This window comes from Odontomachus brunneus, unplaced genomic scaffold (assembly GCF_010583005.1).
Source record: "Odontomachus brunneus isolate Ranch 3 - 2012 unplaced genomic scaffold, Obru_v1 Obru_scaffold_161, whole genome shotgun sequence".
Classification (NCBI taxonomy): domain Eukaryota; kingdom Metazoa; phylum Arthropoda; class Insecta; order Hymenoptera; family Formicidae; genus Odontomachus; species Odontomachus brunneus.
Window position 1 is genome coordinate 264,293 of NW_022639611.1, and position 10,153 is coordinate 274,445.

Genomic DNA, 10,153 nt, shown 5'->3' on the forward strand with positions numbered 1-10,153 from the left:
CCATGAACTCCTCGATGGATATTTCGGTTTTGGTTAGCTCACATTCCTTCACTACATGGAAAATACTTTCTACTTCCCTTTCGCATACCCCACACTACTTATTCTCTTCCTCTCTCCAGTATTGGCTCCTCTTTGTCTCGTTCTCACATCTATACCTGGCTATTAGACATCTATCCTTTATCTTCCGCCCTACTTCGGCTTTTCCTTTGTTCTTATGTTTCTACAGTTACTGTTATATCTCGATTCCTCTATCTTCCTGTGTCTTTCTTCCTTTTCTTTTTTTCCGATTGTCTCCAAAATTTTTTTCAGCCGTCTCTCGATTCCCTTCGAATCTCTCCTCCCTTATCTAATCTTCTCTTCCTCCTGCCTTTTCTAACAGTTCTCTCCTTTTCTTTCCCCATTTTCCTTCTGTCTTCTTTATTCGTTCGGTGTCTTTAATGCATTCTTTTATGATCCTCTTCTCTTCTCTTTCCCGAGCTTTTTCTTTGTACCTTATCGCCCTTTTAATTGCCTGCATCCTTATTTCTTTCATTTTTGCTTCCTCCAACAAAGTATAATTTGGTGTTTTTCTATCTAAGTTTAGAATCCACTACATTTTCTTTTTATTGTATCTAATCTGTTTTCATTCTGCCAACCCCACACTTCTGCTCCAAGGCTACGCTTCCTACTAAAGAGTCGAACATCTTCATTCTCCATTCGTAGTCTTTTTTAAATATTCTTTCTCCTATGCTCCATGTCCTTTTCATCGCTATTGTTGCCTTTTTCATTCTTTCTCTTATGTGTTTCTCCGCTCCACCATTCTTCTATAACATATATTCTAGATATCTTATTTTTTTTGCTTCCTCTATGTCTTCTTTTTTCCACTTCTATTCTCTTTTCTTCGTTTTTCTCCTTCCTTTTTCAAATACCATTACCTTTGATTTTTCTGGGCTAAGGTTTAAGTCTTTCTTTTTCAAAAATTTCTCGAATCTTTTCTTAATCTCTTTCAGTTCCGCTTCTGTTTTTGCTAGCAATACTATATCGTCTGCGTACATCAAGGACCAAAATGTTTCCTTACCTATTACCACTCCTCCTGTCTGCCCCTTTTCTTCTAGGTCCCTTATTATATCTCTTCTTGGGAGCGGTGCACTTGGACACGGTGCATTTGGACACAGCCAATCACAGCACCGTGTGATTAGAGACATTTGTAGGGTCCCTTGGAACAGCGACTTGTGATTGGACTATGTCCAATTGCCCCGTGTCCAACTGATATACACCCTCTCTTCTTTTAGATCCCTTATGTATACATTGAATAATGTCGGGCTCAATGGGCATCCTTGTCTTAACTCTCTGTCTAAAATGCCTGTGATTTTCTATCCCCTACCTTTACTATGTTTTGTGTTTCTATGTATGTCTCCATTATTCTTCTTCTCAACTTTTCACCTATTTTTATCTTCTTCATTATTTCATTTAAATGAGTCCTATTCATGTTATCGAATGCCGCCTTAAGATCCGCGAAAGATGCAAAGATTTTTCCTTCTTTCTTACTCATTTCTTTATCTATCACATAGTTCAAAATATATACTGCATCCATCGTTCCTCTTCCATCTCTAAAGCCGAACTGTGTTTCTCTCAACTTCCCTTCCGTTTCTTCTTTCAGTCTTTCATTTAGAACACTTGCATAAACTTTATACGCCGTATCCATAAGAGTGATTCCTCTATAATTTTCTAGCTCGCTTCTTTCTCCCTTTTTGTATATCGGGCTAATCATATCGGGCTCCCTTATTCCAATTTCCTGGTATGCCTTCTTCTCTCCAAATCCTTTTATCAGCTTCAAAAATTCAACTCCTATTTCTTCTGACATATATTTCCATGCTTCATTCTCGATTCCATCCTCTCTTAGTGCTTTTTCCCTTTTTAGCTTTCTCAGTATTTTTATAAGTTCTTCTCTTCTATATTTTCTATCTCTTCCATCTTTTCCGTTTCCTCTTCTTCTCCTTCATTTTCCTTCCAATCCCTTCTTCTTTTCTCCTGTGTTCCTTCATGTCATTTCTAGTTCCATAAAATGATCCCTCCAGTTCTCCGTTTTAACATCCTCATTTATCATCTCTGTTTTCTTCTTCCTATACTTGTTAATATACTTCCATGCTTCTGTCTCGCTCCTTATACTTCTTATTTTCTCCTCTTCTTCCTCTTCGTGTTTCTTTTTTTGCTCCTTACACCATTCCTTATATTCTTTCCTAGATATGATATACTCTTTTCTGCTGATTTTCTTCTTCTTGAACTTTTTCAATACCTTTCTTACTTTCTTTTTCTTCCATTTCCATTCCTCATTGAACCATTCTTTCCTACCTAAGCTCCATGGTATTATCTTTTTCTTGTATTTCGCGATTGAACCTTTCACCTTTTCTTTTAACTCGCTCCATATGCCTTTTATCCCGCTCTCTGTGCTTTTTCATCCTCTATAATTCTCCTGATATCTCCTTATTCCTTCTTCTTTCCAGTCACTCCTTTCGATTTCCAGACTTTTCCTCTTCTCTCTTCTACTCCTCCTCTGCGATCCCAACACCTCTACTTCCAAAGGTATGTGATCTGACTCCGTTCTAATTCCTTCCTCTACGAACTTCACCTCTCTCATTGCTTTATTATTTTCAATTACATAATCAATAACCGAAAATCCTATCCTTCCTATATAAGGTCTATCCACCTTCTATCCCAAAGCTTCCATTTAGAATTGACCACCTTCTCTCTTCTATTTTGTCTATTAGTATACGACCTTCTTTATTCAGCATCCCATCCATCGATCTTTTAATCTCTTTCTTCTCCTGTTCTTCTTCATCCCAAATTAATCCTCCTTTGTTTCCTGTTCTGGCGTTGAAGTCCCCTCCCATTAATAGAAACTCGTTATTCTCCTCCTCTTCCTGTATTTTCTCTAATAGTAATCCCATGGTTTCTTCTATCCTTTGGCTATATACTGTAATTATCCTCCATCCGTCTTTATTATGTTTTAATTTTACTTCCATTGCCTTATTACTTAATTCTCTTACCTCCACCTCTTCAAAGGATTTTCTGACCGCCACTATTCCTCCTTTTGCCTTACCTCTTCTGCACTCCTTCCTAGCGTACGAACATTTCCACATGTAGTCTCTTGTCAGGTATTTTTTTATCTTCTTCCATTTTTCCTCCTCTATCCAGGTTTTCGTTAATCCTAATATATCAAAGTTTATTTCCAAGTGTCTTCGTCTTTATTTTCTAACCCTGCTATATTCCAAAAACAAATTTTTAATTTTCCACCCTTTTCTTCTCCATCCCAGCCGTTTTTGTCTCAGTATCTTCCTCTTCTTTTCTCCTCCATTAGTTTCTTTTCTTTCCCGTTCCACCAGTACCACTTGTCTTTTACTAATATCTTCCCGTATCCAACCTTAACGTTGTCTCCCTTTCCTTTCTCTTCTTTTGCCTTTTCCCTTAGATAACTTTGAATCTCTCTCTCCATTTTTATCAAGTCATCCTCAATAAACACTCCAGTTTTTAACTCCCTTTTTTCGCCATTATTTTCTTCTTTTGTTTCCAGCTCCTCACTTCTGCTACTACTGTGTATCTTCCTCCTTTTGTCAATATTTTGAATGCTTTTTCTGTATCAACCTCCAGCTCCAGATTCTCGTATGAAATTTTTTACTTCTTTTTCCGCTTTATTATCTCCCCATTTAATGTTTCCCCTTATTACAATGTTGTTTCTCCTTCTATCTCTATCTATTTTTTCTTTATCCCATTCTAATTCCTCCAATCTCTTATCTAGTTTTTTCTTTTCTTCTATCCATTCCTTTTTGTCTTTTTTTTTTTCTTCCTCTCTTACTATCTTATCTTGGGTGCGTTCGAAAACACTGAAAGTCCACGACGGAAAGTGGCTGTGGTGGATGGGCTTGGTGGGGTTAGTGGAGTTGGTATCGAGAGGAGTTTTCGAACAGCCATGGAAGAATGCTCAATGTGACATACTACATGTGTGTTGTGCCTACATATGTGTTGTACAAAATGGCTGATCGAAAGCGTATTTCGACATTAGCTATAATTGCTTCTCAGCAAAATAATAATAAATTAATAAATTTAGTAATTAATTAATTAATTAATTTAGTAATTATTAATTTATAATTTAGTTATCTGGAAAGTTAATTGGCTATATATTTCTCGGTCCGAGAACTCGGATCGATTTCTAGCATCGTGGGCACCAGGCCTAAGGAAATTTATAAACTTATTTATTACTCCTTACCTTTAACATCGTATATATAGACATTTCCCTTGTCATCCTTTTGTATATTTTTTTAAATATCCATGCATAAAATATGACGACCCGAGATTAAATTTTCCATTTTTTTTCACAAATTGTTACTGATTCGTGACTTTTAACGTGCCTCGTATCTCGTAAGAAAATTTCAGAACCTATAAAATACAAAAAGCTTAATAAGCTTTATTTATATTTAAAGACAATATTCTGACAATATACATCACTATAGAAATAAACCTAAACCTGGCTAACCTACACTGCTGTATTTAAATTTTTTATCTTACCGTGATGGCTAATGGTTGTACGAATGTTTCGAAGAACAAAAAACCATAAATAATTTAGTAAATTCATACTGTATTGCACTCTTTGCGCACTCTCCACCATCTCCACCGATTCACACCGCGCAAAAGAGAGTGGAGAAAAGTCACACGAGTGGTCCACGGAGTACGGTTTTCGAACGGCCATGGTCGCATGGTCAGTGTGCCCACTAGGGGTTTTCGAACGATCTGAGTGTGACAAAATACACACGGGTGATGTTTTCGAACGCACCCCTTCTCTCCATTCCTTTCTAACTTGTTCTATCTGCTCCATCACATTTTCATTCATCTTCTCTATCTGTTTGCATATGTTCACCTCTATCTCTTTCCCAATCTTTTCTATTGTTTTCATTACTACTTCATTGTCATCTGTCATATATTTCTCCATACCGTAACTTTTCTCTCTAACTTTCGTCCTGCTCCCTGTCGGACTCCCCGCTGGCGCCATCTCTCCTCTATCCCTCCAATTATTAGGGCTATCGCACACAAATTGACATAACTGCATATGCATAGCATAAGATCGTATGGACCAATGAGCATCGAATATTAAGCATCGAACACCAATATGGCGACTTAATACTCGATGCTCATTGGTACATACGGTCTTATGCTATGCATATGCAGTTATGTCAATTTGTGTGCGATAGCTCTTACGCACCGACGATACTTCCTTCTGTAACGGTCTTGTGTTACGTGCAGGATAGTCTTAAGGGACGTCTACATTGAAAGTAAGCAGTAAGAAGTAGGAAGTAAGAATAAGAAATTGACCAATCATAGTTGATTATTCTTCTCACATTCGACTGTGGTTGATCAATTTCTTACTCTTACTTCCTACTTCTTGCTATTTACTTCCAATGTAGACGTCCCTTTAGTCGGTGCGGTCCGAGGTTTCGTTCGTTAAATGAAAAGCAGTGGTGTAGGTTATAATAACGTGGAACTATAGTCTAATCTCAAGGCTACGTACAATTATTTACATTCGAAGTTACGCCGTTGGCGCGTGGTCGCGTTTTTGCTCTCGTCGGGAGCCGATGTTGTCGTCGCGCGATCAGCTGCGAGCGTCCAACGGGACGCGGTCGAGAAGGCTTCCCGATATTCTATTGTCCGTCGTTGGAATTCGTTGACTCATCGGCTTTAAACTGATTGTTTACACCGGTTTTAACCTGGCTGGTTTAAAGGCGCTCGTCGTCACCGGTAACTTACGCCTTGTATGCGTTTGCGATCTTAGGTGTCAGCGACGTGACGTGAGGAGAAAGGAGGTCGACGTCGCGTATCCACTTCGGTCGACGGAGCGGTGCGTGGATAGGATGCCGACGTCGCGTATCCACTTCGGTCGGCAGAGCGGGGTGTATATCAGTTGGACACGGTGCAATTGGACACAGTCCAATCACAAGTCGTTGTTCCAAGGGATCCTACAAATGTCTCTAATCATACGGTGCTGTGATTGGCTGTGTCCAAATGCACCGTGTCCAAGTGCACCGCTCCCGGCAGAGCGATATCGGGGAAAGGATGTCGACGTCGCGTATCCACTTCGGTCGACGGAATGGATAGGATCTCTGGGAGGTTTCGAGTTCTGGTCGGTTGTGCGCCTTAGAGAAGCTTCCCGATCAAAAACTCTATCGCGTTTTCACGTCGGCTTTTATACTAATTTGTAACAAACAGCGAGGCTGTTTGTTGACCTTGCGGTTGGTCCGCGCACGGTTGGTCGGTGTTTCTTTGTCATTATTGTTAATATTATTCCGATTGTCGTGACGATTTTCCGTCAAATCTCTTTCTCTCTCTGTCTCTGCTTTTCTAACCTATATCTCTTGTTGGGATTCTCTTATAGAAATGTCATACGAAGAATCATTGATTAATTATTTTCAGTATTAAAAGTACAGTATTTAGTAATATTCTGTGATTCAAATATAGCTTTTAGTACTCAAGTATTTCAATATTTAATGTTACAAATCCTACCTTATGATTGATTTCAATATTTAAATATTGATATGTAATACTTCGTCCAGTGATAAAATACTTACGCAGAACATTGTCAATATTTAAATACTAATATATAATACTTTGCTAAGTGATGAAATACTTACGTAAAGTACTGTTAAGATTATAAGTATTAACCCAGACAGCATACAATATTAATAAGTTATTAGATAAATATTTATAAATATTTATTTTGAATTACTTTTTTAAAATATTATATATATATATATATATATATATATATATATACTACTGTGTCCAAAAAGTAAGACCAGTTTTCAATTTAAATCGCGCGGGTAAACCCCACATGATAAATATTTTTTTCTAAGTTGGCAGCATTGTGACAGACATCTGTGACAAATTTCATGTCAAAACATTCATTACTTTTTGCTTTACGCTTGGTTTTGTACGACGCTAAAAGTGCATTCGGCGATTTTTACAATGTCTAATTATATTGAGCAAAGAAGTTGCATTAAATTTTGTTTGCGGAATGAAATTTCGGGTGCAGAAACGTTCAGGATGTTGCAGAAAGCCTTCGGGGACCATGCTTTGTCGCAAAGGAATGTTTGTAAGTGGTATAAACAGTTCAAAGAAGGTCGTGAAAGTGTTGAAGACGAAAAGCGTTCCGGACGACAATCAACCTCTACCGATAAACAACACGTCAAGAAAATCGAAGAACTTGTGCTTGCTGATCGTCGAATGACTATTAGAGACCTTGCTGATGCTGTTGGTATTTCGAAAGGATCTGCCAATACCATTTTGAAAGATATTTTGGGCCTGAAATATGTATGTGAGTGCATCACGATAATGCATCTTCTCACACTGCACTCGTTCTTCGTGACTTTCGCCAAAAATTCGATCCATATCGTTCCACAACCACCGTATTCGCCTGATTTAGCACCGTGTGACTTCTGGCTATTCCCGAAACTCAAAAGACCACTGCGGGGAAATCGTTTTGAGATGATAGAAGAGATACAACGTGAATCGCTACGCGCTCTGAAAGCCATCCCGGAAGGCGACTTTAATTCTTGTTTCGAGAACTGGAAAATACGTTGGCATAAGTGTGTCGGGAGGGGATTACTTTGAAGGCGACGAAATAGATTTGGAAGAATAAATAAATATTTTTTGAAATAAATAAAAACTGGTCTTACTTTTTGGACACAGTAGTATATATATATATATATATATATATATATATATATATATATACATATATACATAAATATAGTTACATAAATATACTTTCTACATACTTTTTAAAACATATATTTTAAAAGAATCTATTCTCTTTTTTTAAATAAGTCATATGCTTTTGTATATGGATATACCATATGTACACAATATAAAGCGTCTCTCAAACAGTGACGCAGTAGGTAAGGTGAACGACACAAGAATCAGCCTAAGTAACAGACTCACGTCAAAATGACGTAAAAAACTGGTCATAACTGGTCGAATGACGTCAAGTGACTAAATAAGGACGTCTTTAAAACGTCTTTTTTGTGACATCTTAATGACGTTTCTGTATAACCTCTTAAAAACGTATTATTGACGTTTAGAGACGTCATAAAACGTCATTAAGTCGTCTAAAATGTTGTCTTTGATCTGTGACATTAGACTATCATTTTGACGATATTCTCACGATATTTTTGATCATTCCTTGGTTATTTTTTATTCTGAACTTACTTAGATTTGGATGTCATTTTGACGTGTCTGCTACCTGGGAGAGGTCTCAGGCTCGAATCTCAGCAATACCCATACGGGAGCGGTGCACTTGGACACGGTGCATTTGGACACAGCCAATCACAGCATCGTGTGGTTAGAGACATTTGTAGGGTCCCTTGGAACAGCGACATGTGATTGGACTGTGTCCAATTGCCCCGTGTCCAACTGATATACACCCGCCCATACAGTACAGAAGCTTGCAGCAACGTTGCTACAACGTTGCAAGATTGCATATTGCAGTGCAATGTTGCAGAGACTTTGCAGTGACATTAATTTGCAAGATGCAAATTGATTGATTTTCAATTTGCAATATTACTTTAGCAATATTGAAGCAATATTTAAAAAAATATTACGAATATAATATATTTTATTTATTTGCTAGTTATTTTTGTTACTTGTACTTCAAATTCAGTAATGTTTTACATCAATAATACTTATAGAATAGTACTTAGAATAGCACTCGTTAGTGGCAATCATTAATTTGTCTTATTGTTATCTCATAATTTGTCTTATTTGCATATTTTTTATACTTCTTATACCGTTTTTTCGGAGAAAATACTTTCTTTAGATTTAATATTCGTGCTTGTTTAATTTTGTGGTTTTTTTTTATTTCATTAAAATCTATATTCTTAACCGAAATATCATTTTTTAAAATGATGGAAATAAAACTTTTATTTTGTTCAAGGAAACCATGTCATTTGATGAAACAACACTATTGTTTTAAATAATATTTTTAAAAGTTATTGTCAAAATTTAGTAATTCGATTTGTTTAATTTAAATTTTCTTGGATTTTTAATTTTTTTTTGTTGGACTAATCATTATAACATTTTGTTAAAAATGTAAAAGTAATTATCACTGTTTCACTACATTACATCAATATTCAGGGTGTATATCAGTTGGACACGGGGCAATTGGACACAGTCCAATCACAAGTCGCTGTTCCAAGGGACCCTACAAATGTCTCTAATCACACGGTGCTGTGATTGGCTGTGTCCAAATGCACCGTGTCCAAGTGCACCGCTCCCAATTTTGTGCACGTTCCAAGCGAAACAATCTGCCATAAATGTACAACAAACGCACTGATCATTTTGAAGACATATTAGGAACTAAAAGACTTGATAAAATTCGACTATATGTACCTAATAAACGAAACGTTGTGTCCTCTTCATTTAACACATAAAAGATTTTTCTCTTCACTTTTCTTTTCACTCTTCTTTATTTTACTTGACTGTACAGACTTTTATGTTAGTCCTTTCATCCAAATACCAAAGGTACGTATTACAAAAAATCTGGTTTAAACGTTTTCAAGCACGTCTGTGCTTCACGGCGGTTACATCGGAACTAGATTTTTCTCTAATAGATCCCTGCATCCAGCTTCTTTAAATCTTCCCGCTTTTCATTTTTCAGTAACCAATTACATTCTATGTTTAGATAGAAAAAGAAATCTTTGAGAGTTTCTTCATAACAACTATAGGTTTACGTAAACTACAGTTAAAAACACGATGTCGATCGCGATACAAGTTTAACTCTCCGTTAAATGTAACGGCCGTTCACCTGAACTTGGTTTAAACTTGATTTTGTAGAAGTGGACCTAAACACTCGGTTATGATTCGGTTATCGATGTCTGTTTCGGTACAGTCCGAATCCCTGCTTTGTGACTTTGTGCTCTACATTGGTATTAGGCCTAATAACTGTGGCCTAATAAAAAGTGTTCAACGAAAAACAGATACTTTATTATAGTGTTTCGCTGAACTCACGAGGTCAGTTATAAAAATAGTTATATAAATAGCGTCAGTTATGAAAAATAGCGTCATGAAAAGAGAGGGTTTCCATTACCCAGCGAGAACGTAGACGTCGATTCGACGTCTAACCGACGTCGGA

The 10,153-nt window shown here is 37.0% G+C and overlaps 1 pseudogene; it reads right to left on the reverse strand.

Moving 5' to 3' along the window:
• Nucleotides 1-346: 346 nt before the first annotated feature.
• On the reverse strand, nt 347-746 carry LOC116850951 (annotated as a pseudogene).
• Between the last annotated feature and the right edge of the window lie 9,407 nt (nt 747-10,153).